We start from the raw sequence: 23,871 nt of genomic DNA, 5'->3' as shown, positions 1-23,871 counted from the left end.
AAAGAGATTTAAGAGATAGGTTATATACTTCAATTAAGAGTTCTGCAATTTCGTATCGGAGTTCCCTCAGAACTCTCAGTGACCATCTGGCCTCGTGACTTATTATTGCTTAATTTATCAATTTGTTCCCAAACCTCTTTTACTGACACTTCAATCTGGGACAGTTCCTCAGCTTTGTCACCTACAACAATGCCTCAGGTGTGGGAAACTCCCTCACATATGCTGCAGGAAAAACTGATGCAAAGAATTCATTTAGCGTCTGTGCAATGGTTTTGTCTTCAAGTGCTCCTTGAGCATGTTGACCTCCCAGAGGCTTCACTGCTTGTTTCACAGACTTCCTACTTCAGATGTACTTAACATTTTTGCTCTCAGGTTTTGTGTCTGTCACTAGTTACTCTTCAAATTCTGATTAGGCCTAATTATTTTTTTCACAATTGACTTGCCCAAGTGTTTGCTCCTTCCTCTTATTAGGAATTGGCATCCAATTTTTAAACATTTTTCTTCTAATGACCTATTCCACTCATTTCAGCCATGGTGGCATTTTTTTGGGGCTCTTTTAGGCCCCCTCTCCCCCATTTGTGGCATACATTTAGTTTGAGCGTTTATTATAATGTTTTAAAATAATTTTCATGCAGCTTGAACACATTTCAGTCTTGTGACAATTGCTATTAATTTTCATTCAGCTAGCATCCTCATATTTGGCAACGTGGTCAGTTTTCTTGGTATTTTTCTCATTTCAGGGATGATAAATTTAATCTCTATTACCAAGCAGTTCAGATTTAGTCAACTCTTGGGCCTGCTCCTATCCTCCATTTAGGAAGAAATCAAGATTTCCTCTTTCATATGAGTTTCAGGAATAGCTGTCTGAAGATTCAGATCCATAGACTCAAATTTTGACTTCAGAGATGAGCAAAAAAAGAATTTGGCGCCTGAATCTTACTATACTTTATTGTAGAGAGCTGGCTAGTACAAATAGTTAAAGCTAAAACAGGCTTTCCAAAATTTCACCTTCCTCTTAACTAAAACAATACAAAAGAACCTGAAATTGTAATTGCTACATATAATCTTAGCATAGGATTTTTCTGGAAAGTTGGAGCTAAATCATACATGGATGTTAAAGCCTTTTGTCTGTATTAAGGCTATATCTACACTACAAGGTTTTTGCGCAAAAACCCGCGGAGCGTCTACACCTCAAGCATGTTTTTGCACAAGAAAATCTACATTCAATCGACACAACAGAAGGCTTTTTGTGGTGTATGTATACCTCCTCCTATGAGGCATAATTCCTTTTTGTGCTACAGCTCTTGTGCAAAAAGATATGTGTGGATGCTCAACAGGGGCTTCTTGCGCAAAAAGAGCCTATCACAAAAAGCACTGGTGCTCTGATGGCCATTCTGTGAATGGCAATCAGAACTTTCTTGTGCAAGAACATCCAAGCTTTTGCAATGCACTTTGAGGTGCAGACGCGTTTTTGTGCAAGAAGTTTTTGCGGAAGATCTCTTCTACATAACGCTTCTAGTGCAAAAACCCTGCAGTGTAGATAAAGCCTAACAGTTTCTCTGTTATTACCATTTCAGTGTATTCCTAATACTTTTCTGGCTCATCACAATAGTATCGCCTAATCAGACTCAAACAAAATTCTTTATACAATTATCCAAAAGTCCTAAAGAAGGTGCAGTGTATTGAATAGGTTGGGTGAGGAGAAGATGAGCATTATAGGCATGAAGAAGATATTTATAACCACAAGAATACATATAGACTCAGTCACTTAAAAACAAATGTAATAAATACATGTGTATATTCTGAAGTTTAAATGCATGCAAGTATATTAAGTACACACTAATTTGTAAGTGCACATAGTATAGACATTACTATGGAGCATGTGATATTCAGGTATCCGCTTGATGTGAACTTTAAAATAAACATGGCTCCATAATCATTTTTCAAAGTGCGCACAGCCATGATGAGTAGAATGTCTGAAAGCCACAGGAAGAGGCAAGAGGCTGTCTGGAGAAGAATAAGATCCATTAATAAGTGGCTTGTCAGATCTGCTGTGATTGTCAGCATTCGATGCCACATAATTCAATGCATTAGCCACATAACTTAGGCCCTTTGTACATGTGAAGTGAGAAGGTGCTCTAAACACATGGTTTGGCTTGATATACAAAACCATAAACTCATAAGAAGACAAATCAGACTTATTAGAGGACTTTTAAAAGAACATCATATGCAAATTGGGGGCAGGAGACATAAATACAGATGAAGTCAATTATAACACTATGACAACTCAGTGGCCGGGAAGTCAATCAGCTGGGTACTGCTTCTCAGGATAAAGGTGCTTCCAATCAGAATGTGGACTAGCTTGCATGCAACCTTTCTGTAGCATTACTAGCCTTTTGTTTTAATGTGGCCTAACTTCACTAAGGTTGCATAGCTTTTTGTTATCAGTGAGCATATGTTTTGTGTTATGTATGTCAGTGTTTGGCAAAACAAATTAATTTCATAATACAGGTTTGAACTTCCCAAATCCAGGACTCTCTGGTCTGGCAACATCTTTGGTCCAGCAGGGCCACGGGTGTTGCTGGACCAAAGAATCCCAGAAACCAGGAGCAGGAGCCAGCTTGGAGAATGCAGGGACGGGAAGCAGTGTTCCCTCTAAGCTGTGGGGCAGCACAGCTTCACAGGAGATTAATCAGCTTTGCCCAGTCAGAGGCTCAGGGCTCCATGCATGCAGCTGACTGACTGGGCAGGACTGATTAATCACCCGTGAAGCGGTGCTGCTGTGAAGCTTAGAGGGAACACTGCTGAGGGGCCCTGGCTAGGCCAGCAGGGGCTGGGCCAGGCAGTGATTGCATAGCCCTGACTGGGAAACTCCAGTGGAGCCAGGCAGGGAAGTGGGAGCCCCCACCCTGGCCAGGGAACCCCCAGCATTAGCTGGGCCATGTGTCAGCTGGGGACCCCGGGCCAGGGAACCTTGGGGAACCCCTGGTGGGAGCAGGACTGACCCCAGAAGTGGGGCCAGTGGCGACCAGGCAGCCCCGGCCAGGGAATCTCAGGAAACCTCCAGTGGCAGCAGGCCGGGGTGGCTGGGCACCCTGGTCAGGGAATCCCCCTGTCCCGCATCAGTGGGGCCAGGGAATCCCTGGTGGCAGTGGGGCCATGTGGGGCTGGGAAAGCCCCAGTTTCTGTGGGGCCCTGTGGTAGCAAGGGAGTATTTGCCAGGGAGCCCTGGGGAACCCCCAGTGAGGCGGGCCAGTAGCATTTGAGCAGAGCTGCTGGCTGGTGGGTGGCCCTGGCAGGTGAACCCAGGGGAACTCTGGTGGCTGTGAATGGGACTGCAAGGTGGGAGCCTAAGAGAGTGGGGCAGTCAGCAGGGGAACACTGACCTCCCCTAGTCGAGCAAACTCCCTGGTTTGGGACCATTCAGGTCCCCAGGGTGCCAGACCAGGGAGGTCCAACTTGTATAAAACATGTAGCATCGCAATTATTACTTTGACACATCTTTTAATACTTTGGAAATATGAAAATATTTTTTAAATAAAATCAAACTCTTCCTTGTTAGCAACATTTCTAGATACCTGCCTCATGTCTCCTTAATATGCTGCATAAACATCACATGAAATATTTATGGGATATACAAATTTCAGTGCAATGCTACCCCAAAGGGAAAAGAGATAAAGAGTCCAAAACCTTTAATTTCTAACATAAACCATGATGAAGAAATAAATAAAGTAAGATTGTTCTTAAAGTGTAAAATACATCGCAAAAGCAGGTAGCTATTTGTCTTTCTGCCGTGCTAGAAGAATTTGGGGGCATTTATTTTTAGAACAGCATGCATACATGATTCACTTCACAGTGCAATATTCAAATTTATGCCTGTACGCTTAATGAACAGTTCACTAATAAAGCTATGCAGATTAATAACAGTATGGTTAGCACTGATATAGGGGAAATTCCATTGAGACCTGGAGGTCAAGGCATTTAAATAGAGATTATCCTCCATTCAGCTGTGTTTACCCTTCATCTAAGCCATATACAATTGTGTGCTACTTACAGTACTGGAGCCTCAACATTCCATTTATCCTGGAGGAAGGAAATGTCTGGTTCACAGGAACACAAAGTGTTATTATTGAGATGCCATGGTTAAGGTCATGATACCATAGTTAAGGCTGTGTTTCACATCAATAGAATTGACCTAGAAAAGCAGGCAATCCCCTGTAGGACAGGTGGAATATTAAGGGCTCAAGACTGCATATGCAGTAGGATAAATCAGAGACTACGCAAAGAGAGAAAAAAAACAGTCCTGTGATTAAAGCATAGTACTAGCATTTAGGAGACTAGGTTTCTTTTCCAATCTAGGCAACTGTTTTCCATGCACGATTCACACTGACATCCTGATACTTCAGTTTCTCTAGCTGTAAATTTTGTACCTTTTACAAGTATGGTAACCCTTAGCTGTTTTTATATTATTTGATAGACTGTGCAAAACATTATAGAGAATGTGTAGCAGATTATAAGGTTCAAGTAATAACTTCCATATGTAAACTGAGACAAATATACAGCTGGAATGTCCCATATTATAATTAAGCAATAAAGCTGAATGGGGGATATTGAATATCACCACAAATTCTTCCTGCCCTTAGGGAGTTGTGTGACACCAAGACTAAAATTCTAATCCTTCGAAGTGTGATTACTTCATAACCACACCCCACTGAGCTGCCTTATTGCTGTTATAAAATGTCTTTATTATAGTTAGTTCTTTTATGCTGAGAGAAGATGAATTTGGCACATTAGAATGTTAAACATCAGTTTTCATCAGAGCTGTGGGGTTCACAAAAGATTAATCTACCCCTTTGGAATATTCATGAATCAACAAGAGTAGTCCTAAATCCAAGCTATTTTACCATTCAAATAACCTAGGTACTATTTATTCTGATGAAAGGCAGTCCAATTTATCCCTTACAAAAGCTTTTATTGTTAATTTATCTATTTTTAAAAGGGGGAAGTGAACAGGATTTTGGTGTTTCATTGACATTATTATGGTTTCTCTTACACAAAAAAAAAATACTTCAAATTAAACAGTCTAATATAAACTTTGTTTCTATAGAATATTTGTATATATTTTAGAAATGTGCATGAGTCAGTCTGTTCAAGAACGCCTCCTAAATGGTAAGAGCTTGGATTACTAAATTTGGTATGCAGCTTCCTGTTATCATAATATAAAGCAATGTAAGTCTTCGGTTGTGCCAAGAAAATGGAATGTGCTTGGAATATGATCGTTTCTCATAAAATGGAAAGGGAAGGGTCTGGGAGGAGGGAGTTATACTGTAGAATGACCACAGGAGGGCAGCAAGGAGCCAGAGATGAGGACTGGGACAGCTATAACCCCATTGGGTCAGCAGTGGGCAGGGGTGAAGAAAGGGCCAGCTATCTACTATATATTTCAGAGCATTTGTATGTGTGTCTGTTTGTCCCCCAGCCATGGGACATGTACCCCTCTGCCAGCTGTGCCCACTGCAGCAGCTATGCACAGGTGCTTCTCACCTGCCCCCAGCTGCAGCGGTGAGAGAGGGATAGGGTTGTCCTTTTCCCTGGGGCAGCCTGAACCCCTCAACTCTAGCCACACCCCAGAACAATGATTTAAATGAAGAAAAAGAAAACTTATTTGGAGAAAGGACCGAGCAACGCTGGGCAAATCTTATAGCACTAGAATATTAATAAAGTACCAGTTTCCAGAGAAGACTATTGCTAGTGAAAATCAAATGTATATTCTTTTAATTATAATTGTGTGTAGAAAAAAATGGAGATTATAAACTCTGTTTCTCTGGTGTAGAGTTAGGCTGAGTAGTTTTTAAATTTCTTATTCATTATTTCTCTACTTTTGTTCTCAAAGTCCAGTTCCCTAAACATTGGCTTTGTGCCTGCATGACTGAAAGTAATATATTATATTAACATTACCATGTTAACACAATAAAAAGCTAATTAGAAATTCAACAAATACATGCTAATCCAGATAGCTGCTGCTCATTAATGGGCAAGATACCACTGTTGCTCAGTATTCATTTGACAGACAATTTTAAATAAGTGCACTTAATTCTGCTCCCTTTTCTGCCCACATCATTCAGTCTGGGCTCTTGCTTCTTTCCCCCAATTCCACATCAGTGAATAAAGTAATCAAAAGAAATAGATCCAACCACAGCCCCTCCACATATTCAATTAAATGATGATTGTTGCACCAACCTGTTTGGAAACTTCTATTTAAGCTTTACTTTAATGGTAGTGATTCTCCAACTGTAGGGCATAGCCCCTGCAGTGATCTGCAGGGTACTTGATGATGGTCTGAAAAATGAAAGATTTTGAAAATCAAGTCGTGGGGAACCAATGTTCCACAGAATGCAAGAGTTGCAGAACCATTACTCTCAGCTAGGGAATCTTGGCTAAAGAGTGTTTTAAAAATGTGTTCATAGCCACTCTCAAAGAGATGTTACAGGAGGAAGACTGAAGGGCTAAGAGACAGAAGGCTTCTGGGTCCCTCTTGATTTTTGCTAGAAAATTATCATATTGAATGACAAAGTTTTTAGGCGTGGGACAGGGACAACAGCCATGTAGATCACCAGCATCCATCTAAAGACTCAGGAGATGGCTGATGGAAGGGCTGCTTGTCTCTGCCCCTTCTTCCTCTCTGGTAGCACCAGAAAGACAACTAGAACACTATGAGAATGGGGCTCTGTGGGGAACCACAGAGGTAACTTTCAAAAGGCTATGCAGGAGCAACATTATCCAACTCTGAAGGAATGAATCCTGTGGATGTGTTATCAATACAGTAATCCATGGGGTGCCTAGGGTTGATACGAAAGGCAGCTATTACAGGATTCCATCTATTCCCTGCCCTACCAAACAGAGGCCATTCCCCATAGTCCTTCTGTAGAAGGACTTTCATTTTATAGAGAAGGAAATTCCCAAAGCCACAGAGAGGAACACTCTCGCTTCCATATCCTTTAAGGGCATCCTGCCCAAGCTGGTTACCCTGTGCTCACTTAAGTGGAGGGGACAATCTGGATCCACCTGTCTGGTTCTGTTATTTCTGAGCTTTCTTCCTTGTTATTCCTTCAGAGAGAAAGGAAAGCTAAGCAGGAGATGGAGCTGTTCTGAAGGCTTTCATCTGGTTTCCAGGGAAACAAATTCTTCAGTTATGTTCATGTTCAGCACATCTGGATCATTTGGACTCTGGCTGTCAGAGTGATGAATGAGTCATGGGGACAATGAATGGAAAACCATTTAAAGGATTAATAGGAAAGACTATAGAAATCTTTTTTTTTTAAATTACAGCTATGTTTTTATTTGTTTGTTTTTTAATTCCTTTGGGTTATTTTTGTGTTCTATATGTTTGTGGGCGTTATGACAGTCATGAAAGTCAAATGCCCTAGGAGAAGTTAAACATTATAGATATAGAAAACTTACTGGATTTATTATTATTTCCCATTAATGTACAAAATTTAGGATTTCCAGAAACTAATAACTGCTGACTTATAGCATGACTATCCATGCTTCAGCAGAAAATATACCATCGTGAGAAAATCAAACTATACATAAGTGTAAGAGTGTAGGGATTTAAATGCTTTAGCTACCATGCTCTAACCAGAAACAATTTACTGTTCATGAAGATTGAACCCTGGTTGCATAAAAGGATAGAGCTATGGTTCTAGGTTTAAATGATCGGGAGAAACAATTGCTGCATAATGGGTTGGACTAATATAAGGATTACTCATATGAGTAAGCTTTCCATAAGGAGTAGCAAGCTATTTTTGTTGAATACCACATGACTCCTTTCAACTCTGGACCTCATCTAACACATTGAAGATTAAATAGAATCATTGGTCATGCTATTCTTCTGTTCAGGAAATTGGTAAGCTAATATGTGACTTCTAAGAAAGGTTGTTGAATGCCCCCACTAATGGTTGGCACTAAAGATGAGCTCCTAGAGAGAGATTTTCATAAGAAGGAGACAAAATCTAGGATATTAAATCAATATTAGACACCCACTAATGTCTAGGACTCAGAACTGAAAATCAGGTACAGTAACTCCTTACTTAAAGTCCTGATTAATGGTGTTTCATTGTTATGTTGCTTGTCTATTACAGCACATGCTCATTTAAAATTGTGCAGTACTCCCTGATCACATTATTTCCCCTCCTGCTTTGTCCACTATTTGCAGAATTTTCTGGGAAAGCAGCCTTTCTTTGTGGGGGCTTGGAACCAGAGTGGGCCAGCAGCCATGCCATCAGTTCCCCTAAGTTCCCTATAAGTTCCCTGTATGTACGTTACTATATGCAGCTGGGCAGCTGTCAGCAGAAGTTCTGCTGTCTTTCTCCCATTGCAGTGCTGCTCCTATCCTCTGTCTTTAGGCTGCTCCCAGGAACCCCCCTGCTTGCTGTGCAAGAAGAGGGAGTGGGAGACAGATGCCCCCCCTTTCCCTCTTATCAAGTCCCCACTCCATACTCCGTGTCCACAAAGCAGGTCTATTGTGTTTTCTCTCTCCTGCCTCAGTCCATGCTGCCTTGTAGAGTGTGAGGCTACTTCAACAACAGTGTATTAACCCTTGATGGATCAACTGAGTGCTACTTCATCATCTAGTAGCAAGACGTTACCTGGGAAATATTCCACCCTCTGACTCCTCCATCTCAACGAAGCTTCACAATCATCATTGTTGTGTACAGTATTGTTTGCTTAAAATTGTTTAAAATTTACACTGCATATGTATATGTTGTCTGCTGAATTTTTTTTTCCTAGTACCTAAGCTTCCATATTTACATTAATTTTTATTGGGAAAACTGGACTCGCTTAACGTTGTTTTATTTAAATTAGCAGGAACATAACTACAGTGCTAAGAAAGGAGTTACTATAGCTGTCTAAATATAGATGTAGGAAGCTAAGTTTAGATCCCTATTTTTGAAAATCTTGACCCAATGAAGTGACAGAGCACTTTCATGCTCAATCTCCGCGGTATAGCAAAGGGAGCTCAGATCTTGAGTGTGTAAATAATGCCGATCGCTAGTAGTTTAGAATTTATCCATCCAAACTTTTGGATCCAAATTGTCTTCTATTTTCAGGTCCTTAATTCTGCTAGGTGCAGCACACTAAAAAGTAGAGAATGAGTCCTTGAATTGAAAAGTTCTGAGTCTATAGCACATTTGCCAAAATAATTTCAACATAGTTATGTCAGGCCTATGCAAAGTTTTGCTGACATGCCCTGTTGCATGAACAGCATCGGGAATTGCTTTCTCCAGTGGGAGCCATCAGTGAACAAATGTCACATTGAGGTTAAGGATTTAAAAAAGAAAGTTACTTGTGTGCTCACATATTATACATTTATTTTATAAAAGGCACGAGTACAGTAGTATGTCCCACTTTCAGATATACCAGTATATTGTGGTAAAACTGGTTCAGGAGATAAAATACAGCACAAGAGACAAATCTGTTTTTTCTCCTTTTGACATAGATTTTAACCTTTCATATTTTTTCCCCTTCTGTCTGTCCTTTCTTTCAACATTGAATGTACATTCCCATTTGGACTCCTGGTCACACATCCCTTCCCATGATTTGGGGCATTTTGCTTTCGTTTTACTTGTGACTCTTGATCATGGTAATCTTGAAATATTTTGGAAAAGTGGTGAAAGTGAATATGGGGATAAGTGATACTGTGTTTTATCCAAAACTCTTCATCTCTGTACAACTAGGTAGATACCTTCCAACAGTAGCTTCTTCCTCATAGTATTCTGATGAAAAGTGGAAATGAGAAAAATGATGCAAAAACCATGAACCAATCAAAGAAACCCTTTTCTAGAATTAATTAGTTTGTCCTTCATTATTAATATAGCAAATTATCTATTGATGTATATTATTGTATTAATAATATTATTTTAACTGATCCATACTGTTGCATGTTAAGGATGGATCAGTGGGAGTCTTTTCTTAGACTTCAATACAACTTCTTTTCAACCATCTGATTTTATTAGTAACATGTGTGTATTGAATGAGTTAACGGTTTGGATAATAGGCTTGAAAAGTTGTTACTATATTCCCTATGGGAAAAAATTATGAAGTCTCTTGATACATCTCCCATTGGGAGCTATAGATCAATAGTACCAAAGAGTTAGATTTTTTCTGACTTATTTTCACAAAAAATTGTATGGAGCCTTATTTTTAAGAAAATAAAAAGTTATCCAGAAAAAAAAGTGTTGGGTTGGTAATTAGGATGATAAGAGCCATAGAGATGACTCAAACAAAATAATAAATTGCTAGACAACTGTGGCTTTGATCATCTTAATAAATCACTATATTTGGATACTTATAAGGATGAATAAAATGTTAGTCCAAAATGGGGCATATTGACAGGGAAAGTGATTTTGATCTTAGTAATCTAAAAAAGTTACAAAATCTTTTCTAACACTTAGAAGGTGAAAAAATGGTGATATTTAAAGCTGGCAAACACAAAGAAAGGATAGTGCTTGTGGGTGGGCTAACACTTTCATAATCACTCCTTATAGGCAGGCTAAAGAAATCACTGGAGCTTCCATCATGCTTTATTAATCATTCTCTAAGTCACAACAAATTACACCATGTTCCTAACACTCTGTTATAATTGAGCCTAGAAATTTACTCTAACTGTGAGCTCAACTGTGGGAAAGTAGATAAAAGTTTATTATATGTAATTAAAACATTCATAAAATCCTTTTTATCCAGCATATTTCAGCCAGTAACTGAAAAACTCTGGTTAACAAAAAAGGGGAGGAAGTTTGAGCGCGGGCTGGGGGAAGCTACTCAGTGAGGAGCATCAGGGGCAGATGGTCAGTTGTTGGGAGCTGCCCAAGATAATGCCCTCCCCAGATCTGGCATCTCAAAATCCCTCTTATATTCAGACTTCCCCCAAGCTCTCCCCCTCAGCCAAACTCCCTCTTGGAGCCTTTGCTTCAGCCCTTTCCCATGCACCCTCTCCCACACTCTGAACCCCTTCTAGCCCTCTACCTAGAAGCTGAGAAGGGACGTGTTGCTATTTCCCGAGAGCATGTGGAGCCAGGTATGGGGATTGCCAGTCGTGCACCAACTGTACTATATACTGGACTTTCAATGAAGATTAGAAATGTTGGTTTAATTGAACTTTCTGATTGGGTATAGGACCAGATAACCCAATGAATGTTGACAGGAAAAGGGAGGCAATGATTGGACTGGTCTAAACAACCAGGACCAGTGATATAATTGAAAAACTGTGTTAAGATTACACCTGGGAAACAAAAGAGAGATGGGACCAGAAATGAATGGACCACAACGGGTTCATCAAAAAGCAGGCCTTTTTGGTAAACAAAATAATGAGAGAATGGGCTCTGACACCCATGGTTCTCCTCTTGGCTTCACAAAAACAAGAGCGAAATTAGAAGGATGAAGGTGAATTCTGGCTGAACGAAAGGTGAGAAAACAGGAAGGAGTGAGTTTTCCCATCATGACTGCAACCCTCTCCATGTCCTGGGACGCAGGGATCCACCACAATGTTGCTGGGCCTTTGCCATCCTAATCCTGAGAAATGTCCCCACCATACCAGTGCAGATAGCACCTTCTCCTCAAGGTACAGGCAGTCCCCGGGTTACGTACAAGATAGGGACTGTAGTTTGTTCTTAAGTTGAATTTGTATAAGTCGGAACTGGTACATATTGTAGGGGAAACTCTAGCCAAACATTTTTTTTAGTTTTGGATAGCATAGGGAAAGGTTAACTCCCCTCTATGTTTGTTTTGCTGTCTGTTCCCCTGTTCAGAAGATTTCACATCTATTTCTGTCCCTGTGACAAACTCAGGACTAAAGGAGTAACTCATCAAATACCAAACAGCTCTGCACCATGCTTTGAGCTAATAGCTTTATTTCCACACACCACCCAGGGTTCTAGGAGGAGGGTCCTTTTTTTGCTAACACAATGAGGCCAGCACTTTGTTTGTTTTGGTGGAGTCTTTGTTTGCCCAGGGAGCCCAGCATGTATAGGGGGAGGAGGGGCGGAGAGGCTGCTTTTGTCTGCTGTTCGGCAGCCTGTTGCTCAGGGGAGGGGGCAGCCTGTTGCTGGCGGGGAGGAGGGGGGAGGCTGCGAGGCCGCGGGGGGGGGGCAGCGGGTGTGGGGGGGCACTTTTCCTCTGCCTGGCAGCTCTGCGGGATCCCTGTCCCTGTGGCCAGCTGCTGCAGGCAGAGGCCAGTTGGAGTCTGCCGAAGAGGAGGAGAAGGTGGATTCTAGGACCCAGGTGAGCGAGCCCCGGGGACGCTGCTGCGCTCCGGGAGCCCGGCATGTATAGAGGGGAGGAGGGGCAGAGAGGCTGCTTTTGTCTGCTGTTCGGCAGCCTGTTGCTCAGGGGAGGGGGCAGCCTGTTGCTCAGGGGAGGGGGCAGCCTGTTGCTGGCAGGGGGGCAGCGGGCGTGGGGAGGCACTTTTCCTCTGCCCGGCAGCTCTGCGGGACCCCAGTCGGAGCCGGCCCGAGGAGGAGGAGGATCCTAGGACCCAGGTGAGCGAGCCCCGGGAATGCTGCTGCGCATGTGCGGGAGTTGCCTCACCCCGTTCGTATCTAGGGATCCGACGTAAGTCGGATCCACGTAAGTCGGGGACTGCCTGTATATCCCAACCACTACTCAAGATGTGTGACTTTATCGCCCCGCAGAGTGTGTGTGTGTCCCTTTCCTCCCCAATTTTATCAATTTTCTTACCTAAATGCCTCCCTTTGTTGAATAAGAGCCTGGCTTGTCCAGCCGAGACTACATTTTTTGCAACACTGCTGTAAACCTGCTACCAGATAGGCAGATAAAAACAATGCCCTGAACAGTTGGTACAAGTTTGCAAGTCTCTGAGCCCTGGTCTACATTAGTGAGTTATTTTAAAACAACGCCCTTTACTTCACAACAAATGGAATGTCCACACTACAAAGCCCGTTATTTCAAAATAACGGGATGGTTATTTCGAAATAATAACTCCTGCTTTTCATGAGGAATAAAGCTTATTTTGAAGGTGTTATTTTAAAACAGCAGTAGTGTGGATGCTCCACTGCTGCTATTTTGAAATATCTATAGGTTGGACCTCCCTTGTCCTGCACATTAAGAAAGCCTGCCTTGGACTAGTTTCAAAGCTTCCCTGTAGTGTGCATGTGCTATTTCAAAATAGTTATTTCAGGAGTTATTTCAAAATAATTTCCCAGTATAGATATGCCCGAGTGACCAACAACACTGGTTGTGATGGTTGTATTTTTCCAGCAATGAGGGTGTGAAAGATAGTCAACACCTCTGATAGAAAATGTTGTTCTGTCTTTACTATTCTTCTCTCTGACACACACATACACACACTTTGCCATTAAGGAAACAGGGTCAGACTTCAACAACTACAACAAGAGTTCCAGCTTCTTTCAACCAATTTCTCTTTTCCCATGAAAGAACAGCTACTCCCATAAGAGACTGTCAGAGAAGGAGGGTTTTTATTCTAGAGATTGATTCCACATAAAGGGCATGTGAACAAGGTATATTAAAATATAAATCTTATTTAAATAATTTACATTTCAAGCAGTTTAACTTTTTCCTTCCTCTTCTGTATCTTTAGTTAAAAAAAAAGGTTAAAAACATAGTTAACGATGTATCGGTCATGGTTGTTCTAAATTGTCTGAGGTCTCTTTATACTAGACCCTGTTTAAAACTCACTAATACTGGACAGTGAGAGGGCCAAGTTGTCACCTTTGACTCTTTGGGCCAATATATTCCACTGAAATTAATACAATAACTTGTGTAGGCAAAATATCCCGAGTATGAAGGGAATAGCCTTCAAATAAATTATTGGTAGACCCAGCTCTGCAATGATATAGGTGAGTTCAGGGTAATCCCAATGTCCTTTTTATAAAGGAAAATTCAAAACTATGCTCTCACATAACCTAGTACAGCACAAAGCATTGCAGAATATACTTGCTTTAATCTGTGGTGGTGAAGTAACTGCAGTTTTGTTCACTGGAATATTGTACATTTCAAAAGATGCTATTTAATAGATACTGAAGCAGATTATAACTTTAACATAGGGCCCATATAGAGAGGAGTGCATGCAGAGGGGCCTCATGAGGGAGGAAACAGAAAGAAATCAGCCATCATTTCTCTTGAAGTTCTGGTAAAATACAGAAGGCAGTAATGCTTCTACCACTGTTGGAAAGGTTTTAGGTCCTGCTCTTCGTCCAACCATGCACCTGGCCAGTGCAGAAGTGGGTGAGGTGATAGCTCTGCTTACCATGATCCCACCATTCCTTGCCTGAGGATGGTTATGGCAAATGAAGGAGCCATTCTGGCTCCCTTTGCAGGACCTCAGGAAAAATAGAAGATTCTTGTATATGTGCTCTCAACGTTCTTGCAAGGACAGTCAGGATTTGAACCATTTTGTCTATGGTTATGTGCTAGAAAACTGATGCATGTAGAGCAGTGTTTCTCAACCTTTTTTTTATAAAGTACCCTTTAAAAAAATAAGTACCCCAGTACCTATAGTTTTCAGACACACAATTTTTTTCTACCATTGCAACAAAAAGTACAAAAATAAAAGTGCAAAAAGTACAAAAATATTAAAGTGCTATAAAACTTAAAACAAAAATTCCGTTTTCTCCAAATTTCAGCTGTGTTGACGTACGTCCCAGACTTCTCTCGAGTACCCCTAAGGGCACTCGTACCACTGGTTGAGAAACACTGGTGTAGAGCATCTAGCTCTGTTGGGTCTTAATGTCATCTGGTCACACACGCAATTGAAAAATGTCTGCAATCATGCTTCTCAGTTCTTCTGGTCTCAATACATATCCCAAACTCAAGGAACTATTCTAAATTTTCAGAAACATCCAGCTGAATCATAATTTTCATTTTTAAGTTTGCTTAATGTGTTAGAGATTCACATTAGGCAACTGACATGAACATTTAAAAGTCTAGCCATCTAACTTGCTGTTGCATAGTGAAATGGACTTTGACAATCCCTGCCAGCCCTGTCCTTTTCAGTAACTATCCCCCAAACACTCACCAGATGATTCAGAGACATATAAACAGCTATTCATTATACAGCATACACATTCCTAGAACACTGAACTACTTTTTAACCCTTTTAAATTTTCTTATTCGTGTCAGTCCCTTGATTATTTTGCCGCTGTATTAGAGACATGGGAGGCATCTACATAATCTCTGAAGCATGATACCAGCATTCAGCTTTGAGCAGAGATAAACTAGGGTTAAAACTGGATATTCTATATTACTATCCATTCAGGTGATTATTTCTCTGCTTTAATACAAACCTCATGACAAATGCTACTCTGGTTCCATGCAATTATTGTGGCTCTTTTATATAAACGTAGTAATGAACAAAGAGTTTAATTCAAAGCATTCATTAAAAAAAGGGGAAAAAGTGATGATGTAACCAGAAGGATGTTGAGTTTTGGTAAAGTCCATATGAATCTGGTTTAGCAATTTATGAGAATGTTGTAAGACTGTTTTAATATGGCTTAGTGATTTATATTTTCATTACTACTAATATGGTTAGTGATTTATATTTTCCTTACTACTCACCTTTGAAATTTTACAAAATGTGTCAGACCATAAACAAAGAGAACTGCACCAGATTTGTATTTAAAAACCAAATTGTAAAATCACCACCAAAGTGGAAAAATATGCACGTTTAGTATGCATGAATATTTACTTTAATATTTTAATCTAAAAATGGACTAGTGCATTACAGCTTACATATGACTGACTTCTTTATAAGGAATCTCAGGAGTGCCAAAGCTGTGTGTTTGTGATGTGTAACAGAAGCTGCAATGATTCATATCCTCTTTCATAAAACAGTGAAATAAACAAGTGTGGATGTGTACTGTACAGTTGCATTTCTCTCTAGTGAAGGTATTATTTATTCAGGTCCTTTACAAATTAGGAAGAGAAGATTTTTTTTTTTTTTGCATAAATCCTGTTAGCTGAGATATGTGGTGTCTATGTAAAAGAGCGGAGTGGATTACAAATTTCTTTGGATATAAAGCAATAGAATGTAGTCATATTTTTCACCATTTTGGTGATCTGATTATATATAAAAAAAAACAACCAACAAACAAACAAACAAAACAAAACAAAACACAAAAGACACCAAAAAAAAACCAAAACAAAAACCCCTAAACCACATAATTTACAGATAAAATATCCTTTTTCTAAATAAAGTCAGCAATAAGCTTGGAAAAACCTTGTCTACCAACATTGCAGTGAGCATCCTCTTGATGCAAGAGAGGTGTGGCTCCACTTGGCAGGTTTTGGAGTGGGAATCCTTAGCATGAAGGCTAGCTTTATGAAAGCTATTTCCATGCTCCCTAGGAGTAGTTTTATGAAGGTATTTTTGGAGTCAGAAATTGGCATTTAATACATGTTTACCTAGTGTCTAGCAAAACGTGTGCTAAACCAATGGTGGCCTTCACTTCATATCACAATACAAAGGTTAAATAGTGTAAGTATAGGACCAGATTGTTACTAGGGGTACTCCGGTTCTCTATCCATGTGCCTCTCCATGAAGAGGGAAGGGGTGCACAAGTCAGATTTCAACTGCATTATCACTATGCATCCTGAGAGGTGTATTCTTTATGGAAGACCAGAGCCTCACTGAGTTACTTGCATCTGGAACTGTGGAAAGGATTTTGACCATAACACTATTCTGATTTGTACCTGCAGTGGAGAACTTTCTGGATGAAACCATTTCTCATGCGTACTATTTCCTTCATTAGCTAATTTACAATGTACATTTAATGTAAATTTGTAGCTGGCCTATGCTCTTTTTCATACTGGCTGTGAGCTGATCTCTCTGCACAGTGGAGGAATGGGAATGACAGCATGAATAGTATTCTCCCATTCAACCCTTCTATAAAGCAAATGTTGGTATGTTGGCCATTTAATAGTAAAGCAAGTAAATTCTACAGGAGGGCAAGATTCAAGACCCCTGCAACTATGGATTATTACTCACCGCTCTGAAACTCAAGGTAGATACATCTATATTTTAATATATACGGAGCAAGTGGGAAGAAAATCAAAATGCTTTTTTTGTGAGAGTAGTCTTGATTAAAACCCCCCAGACATATATAAAGAATTGTATTACCTCAATCGTTTTTAGAGTCACCACCAATTAATAAAACACTCTACTGTGCACAGAAGACCCTCACAGCTTTCATGGTTTTATGGGTTGCTGTCATACATGTGACCAAGCTCCCTTGCCCCTATATATGCTTGCAAAATAATTTCATCATTTTTCTATTGCTGTTTTCAGAATCCGTCTTTGCTGTACAGCAGTTTCATTTCTGTCTAAAATATCCATTTTTCAAACAAAGGTTACAAAATGCAGACAAAAGACTGCTTTCTCTCTCACCGACATTGAATAGCTGCTAAGACGTATCTGCTCTATAGAGAAGGAAATGCAAATTGGTTAATTAAATAAACAATTGTAAGTCAAAAAAATGTATATAGGGCCTTTGCTAAGAGTTGTTTAAAAGCACTGACTATTTGAAGGTTATTGCATTTCTGGGGGCACTGGGGGACACATTTTTGTTTTTATGTTTTAAGGACTGAAGTTGGACTTTACTTTGTTTTTAATTGTGTGAGATTTATATTTGGCATCAATTATGATTAATTTATGTTCAGTCATCCAAAGACACCTCTATTGTGCATCACCTCTTGGTAGATTATACCAGCTCTTAGAAGAAGATCTGAAGTCACTGATAATTCATTATTTACTCAGAAGGGTATCTACTTAGTCCATAGCAAAATTTTGATATGTGATGTGGATGAACACAAGTACCACCTAGAGACTAATGCATAGAAAGAAAACTGTAGGAGCCAGAGCAAGAAGAAAAAGAAGAACCTGATTACTTTGTTGACTGTGTGCAGTCTTAAGCCAAAGTACATATAATGGTGAAGGGATGGTTTCATATGCTTTTAAGATTTCATTGACAGATGTTAAAATTTAGAGGACTGATGAATTTTATTCATGGAAAATATGTAGCATCTGAAATAGGCACAGATTTTCTCGTTTGCAAAATGCAATGTAGAATATTTGATTGAAGACTAATTTCAAATGCCGCCACAAGTAGTAAAGAGTGTTTAAAAAAAGAGAAATTGAATTTATATTTTCTCCCTTTTAAAAACTAAAAAGGTTTTAGAGGACATCATAGAACATAGAATTTAAGCACGCCAAGTGACCAGTTTGTGACAACAGTAGAATTTATTTTTGTCTTTAAATCTTACAAAAGTCAGAAGAAACTCAGGCTTTTTTCATACATTTGATATCACACCTCACTCTACAAATTTCTACTGATGTAACTTGAAAAGTGGGAATTCTGACATTATCACAGGAGAAAAGGATGGCAGAGACAAAGGTAAGAAAAGGGAAAAAAAAAGATAAAATAATTTCCAAATAAATCTGTAAATGTTCAAGTTCCCAGCTAAACAAAATACATAAAACCCCCATAAACATTACGTTTCATGACAACTGCAAGAACAAGAATCTAAAATGTCAGGACCCAATAGTATACAACATTGAAGCATGTAATTTACTTTAGAGAAATTAAACATCCTATAATGTTTTAGCTGCCAGACAACAATGCTATTAAATTTTCCTTAGCAAATTATTACATCATCTGACACCGCAGGATACAAACCATAATTGCTGGCTAGAAAGTGTATTATGTACTGCTGTGCTTGTTAGTTTTTCATTTAAATCATTATAGGATTTGTTTTATTTCCAGTGACCACACTTGCCATCAGTCATTGTGGATGTGGATCACAGATCTAAAATGATGTCATGCAGCAGGAAGAGAAATGATGCTTTGTGATTTAATATCATAATAGGTTTAGCCAATGTGTTACATACATAATAGGCTCTACACTGGCTTTTCTTTTCCAAAATATCCTTTTTCTATACCAACATTTACTAATTTGCCAATATGTGATTTCAAAATTGCTTTGATGTTTACTCAAACCCAAATGCATTTAAAAAGTGCAAACAGAAATAAGAGACCGGACTAGTTTATAGTGTATAAGGGTATACAACATGGAATAAAGGGATAAAACAAAACATAAAAAATGTAGAACACAGTTCAAGAAAGAACTGATTGATGGTGAGACCTGTATGAAGATATCCTAAGGGAAGCTCTGTAACTTGAGTAAATTAAAAACAGGTTGGACATAACACTGTGACAATCCTGCAGTGACAAGAAAATTGATTCAGACCTCAATCCTACAAACACTTATGTACATTCTTAACTTCAACATTTGAAGAGCCCTGTGGACTTCAGTGCTACTGCTCACATGAATAAATTTGTGCCTCTGAGTTAGAATTTGCAGAATTGGTATCTGAAGGACCTAACAGGCCTTTTCCACCTTTAATTTATAATGGTGGTACTGAGAGAACTTGCTGATCATCTCATTCAGATTCAATGGAAGTGGGGGTCTCTAACTCCCATATTTTTTTTTCAGAAATTCCATCCAAAGATATTTTTGTTGTTAATGTAAATGTCAGCTGTGAAACTGAATACTAAGGAAAATATACAGACAGGAACAAAATAGCCACATCCAAAGCATAAAACTTTAGTTGAATATACACATACCTATTTATATATTTTATATAACATTTATGTGTATTGTATGAAGCTGGTACTATGTTTTCATTTTGATTTTTATAATTTTAAAACCAAAATAGTTATTAAGGAATATTTAACTGAATTGCATCCTAAGTAATTCAAAACAATGCTATGAGTCCTGAATAGAACAAGGATACACTGACGTAGACGTTATATCTTAAGTATTGCAACATTAAAAGCAGCAGAATGATAGATGCAGTCTAGAAGGTGAAGAGGGTATAAAGGGAATATACTGAGAATTTGTACACTATAATAAAGTGTTTTATACGTTTGACACGTTTAGAAGAATAGTTCCTTCATAGTCTTCATTCTTGTTTTATAATTTTTTCCATTAAAATATGTAAGAAAATGAGAGGTTTAAATTGGGGGTTTACTCAAATATTTCAATCTCTACAATACAGCACTGGGGGAATTCCTGTAATCTCAACATTTCTTCTCCTAGGATTCTTTTTGAAAACCTGATTTTAAAAAATCTTCTGTTCCTTTGTGTGTAATATTTTAAGTGATGAAAACAAAGATTTTCAGTTTTGAAAAACAGTAGATTGAAAACAAAAGGGGTGCCTCAGCAGAAATAAAACAGTAATAAGTAATTTTTCCCTCCGACACAGTCAAGAATGTGCAGTATTTACAACATGTAAGTACTGTCCCATTATATTTTGCACAGTATTTCCAAAGGACATCTGCATATACTAATGACAGTATACTAGCCACACTGTCGCTGGTGTGTGTTTGTGGAATGTCTATAAAGGAAGCTTATAGACATGAAAAAGCCAGGAATAGGCTATTCATAAGCAGATACTCCCTACAGAGAATTGTGGTTATTTCATGCCTGGACTTGACATTCCAAGAAGACCTTTGCTGAACAGTTTAATACATGTAGCAATTTGCCAACTACCTAACATATAGTCCTACTATTTATCAAGTTAAGCCTCATATATCCTATCCATTAATTGTTGGAATGCTGCTGATACATTAGGGAGGCTAAAGAAGTGCATTCAGAAATAGTGTATCTCAAAAAGAGTGGCAATTGCCATTTTTCCTTGAATTAGGTAATTATAGGAATGTGTCACTAGGCCTTCGTAAGATCTATGAATATAGCTTTATCTTATCTGGGCAATTAACAGACATAAAATGTTGACACTGAAGTTTTTCCTGAAACTGAACACTTCTATAGGGTTTTGGCAAAAGAGCTATTGCGCTTTACCACTCATTCTAAGATTTCTGAATCACTCTTAGCTCTAACATATTATCCAGCTCTCTTATTACTGACTGGTATCCAGACACTTTTTTTTGGCATACCAGAACTTGCTTTAAACTGGATGCAGTGGTGGTTAATTAAATTTGTCTTCCCACACAAATGTGCTTGTCCGTATAGAATTTCTCAAAGTTACTGATCAAAGTCATGGCTAATTTAATCTATGAATTACAGAGATTTTTCTCTGTAGCAGATGAATATTTGGGAGAGCCTCAGGTATCCATGAACCTAATCCTAGTTTCACTGAGCAGTTTCTACTTGATTTATACTATGCAAGGGTACGTCTACACTACAACGTTAATTCGAACTAACTTAGTTCGAATTAGTTAACTCGAACTAAGCTAATTAGAACTAATGCATCTAGAACTAAAAACTAGTTTTAATTAGCGTTTTGCTAATTCGAACTAGCGCGTCCACATTAAGTGGACCCTGAACCAGGGTTAAGGATGGCCGGAAGCAGTGCCAGCAGGGCATCAGAGGAGGACTTAGAGCGTGGAGCTGCTGTCTCAAGCTAGCCGAGGACTGTGCTTAAAGGGTCCCGACCCCCACCCCGGACAGACAGTTCTCAGGGTGCCCCGCTTGCAAAGCAGTCCTGGCTTGGATTGCCCGGAGTACCCACACTGGGCACATCACAGCACTCGGCCATCAGACCGGCTGCAATTGCTGCAGGCTGCCATCTGGGGAGGGGGGGCAATTGGGGGGGCTGCAGGAGAGCTTCCACCCCCAGAAGCCCGCAGAGCCAGCCTAGTCCTCCCCATCAGGGGCACGTACCCCATTCCTCCCTCACCTCCTTCCACTTACCCTTCCCTAGCCCCTCTTCTTGATGTACAAAATAAAGGACAATTGTGTTCAAAAATGGAATCTGTCTATATTGAACAAAACTGGGGGAGGCTGGGAAAAGGAGGTGGGAGAGGGGAAGAGAGAGGGTGGGAGAGGGGAGGGCAATTAAAATGATCAGGGGTTGGGAACAGGTCCCCTATGAAGAGAGGCTAAAGAGACTGGGACTTTTCAGCTTAGAAAAGAGGAGACGGAGGGGGGACAGGATAGAGGTCTCTAAAAGCAGGAGTTGGGTGGAGAGGGTGCATACAGAAAAGTTCTTCATTAGTTCCCATAAAGAAGGACTAGAGGACACAAAGGAAAGGAATGGGTAGCAGGCTTCAAACTAGTAACAGAAAGTTGTTCTTCACAAAGCAAAGAGTCAACCTGTGGAACTCCTTGCTGCAGGAGGCTGTGAAGGCTAGAACTAGAACAGAGTTTAAAGGGACGTGAGATCAAGTCATGGAGGTTGGGTCCATGGAGTGCTATTAGCCAGGGGGTAGGAGTGGTTTGTGGAAGGCTGGAGAGGGATGGCACGAGACAAATGGCTTGGTCACTGTCTTCGGTCCATCCCCTCCAGGGTCCCTAGGGTTGGCCGCTGTTGGCAGACAGGCTACTGGGCTAGATGGACCTTTGGTCTGACCCAGTACTGCCATTGTAAGCTCAGGGCTCAGGGTTGGGGGTCTCAGTGGACCACCTTGATTTTCATGCACACCTGCTCCTGGGTGGCCAGGCTGGCAGCTCTCCTGACCTAGCCGGCCACTTTCCTGTGCCTAGTGCGGAGGTCGTGGACGAGGTCCACGATGTCCGCACTAGCCCAGGCGGGTGCCCGCCTCTTGCGGTCCCGAGCAAGCTCCCGGGAGCCGCCAACCTGGTCCCGGGAAGAGGGGGAGGGCTGGGGGGAATTGGGTGGGTGGCTCGATCCGTGCCAGGTGCAGGGTCTGCTGGCTGGGTGCTGGCAGGCTTGCACCTGGCATGGGCACCGTAGCCAGCCCGTGCCCCTTTAAGGGGTCCGGGGCTTGGAGGGGGGGCAGACGAGTTTCCCTGGTGTTGGCCAGAGAGGCCACCGGGGAAACCTGGGGAGGGCTAGCCTCCCACTAGTTCGAATTAAGGGTCTACACAGCCCTTAATTCGAACTAGCTAGTTCCAAGTAGGCTTAATCCTCGTGGAATGAGGATTACCTAGTTCAAACTAAGCGCTCCGTTAGTTCGAATTAAGTTTGAACTAATGGAGCGCTAGTGTAGCGCCTATGAAAGTTAATTCGAACTAACGTCTGTTAGTTCGAACTAACTTTGTAGTGTAGACATACCCCAACTGAGTAACTTGTGTTTTGACAATTAACCATATTTCATAGATTACCCCACATATTGCATCAAAAAACTCATGATGCTTAAGAAGTCTGTCAAAGTGTCAAATGTCAAGTGTCAATATGAGTGTCAAAGTAACAGCAATATCATCTGATTGACATGCAAGAACCTAACAATTTTTATCAGTGTTCTGCTCTTGGGAGTGTTGTGATACATACCAATTTCCATAAACAGATATCACTCCTAAATCTAGCTACACCTGTAAAGTGAATCATTTTGAAATCACACAGTCTTGATTTTTTTTTAACTTTTGTCAGATTTCCAGCAATATATGTAGATTACCACTGTTCAGGCTTTCACACAATTATTCAAAAGACCCAAACACTGTAAAACATTGTGAGACCTCGTGGATCATCAATAGTAAAGATAGGAGCAATTTAATTTGCAGAGTTTGGTAATCACAATTTGCAAAGCAGTCTCTTGAGTCCTCCATTAACATTCTTGACTAAATTGTTTGAAGATAATAGACTGATACATTGACAGTTTTATTATTTAAAGGGGACCATACATCTTATAACAGCTAGAATTTACAATAAGTGTTTTTTAACATTACTTTGTGGATACCTGTCTGAGATTACACTTTAAAGCAACTCATTGACTACTAATTGGACGTGGAGTACAAGATCTGGTGTCCTTGTTCTCAATTTCAATTCATTAGTACTGGTATACAACATGAATAGCTGGCTCAGGGAGCCTATCAGGTTGATTCCAGTGGTCAAAAGGAATATGTACCAAAGAAAAAGAA

At 40.1% G+C, this 23,871-nt stretch overlaps 1 protein-coding gene and 1 long non-coding RNA gene across 4 annotated transcripts in view; one reads left to right on the top strand and one right to left on the bottom strand.

The window, feature by feature from the left end:
- Positions 1-23,871, bottom strand: part of PTPRD (protein tyrosine phosphatase receptor type D) — a 1,795,899-nt gene that overhangs the window by 769,343 nt on the left and 1,002,685 nt on the right. The window lies entirely within an intron of this gene.
- The window catches only part of LOC106731596 (uncharacterized), a 40,968-nt gene continuing 29,265 nt past the window's right edge, over positions 12,169-23,871 (top strand). Inside the window, exon 1 of the long non-coding RNA XR_012904639.2 lies at positions 12,169-12,536. This is a non-coding gene — a long non-coding RNA (uncharacterized LOC106731596). The remainder of the gene's footprint in view (positions 12,537-23,871) is intronic.

The sequence above is a fragment of the Pelodiscus sinensis genome, chromosome 6 (genome assembly GCF_052426305.1).
Source record: "Pelodiscus sinensis isolate ZL-2025 chromosome 6, ASM5242630v1, whole genome shotgun sequence".
NCBI lineage: Eukaryota > Metazoa > Chordata > Testudines > Trionychidae > Pelodiscus > Pelodiscus sinensis.
The sequence above is the reverse complement of the archived record's forward strand: the minus strand, read 5'-3'. Positions and strand labels throughout refer to the sequence as shown.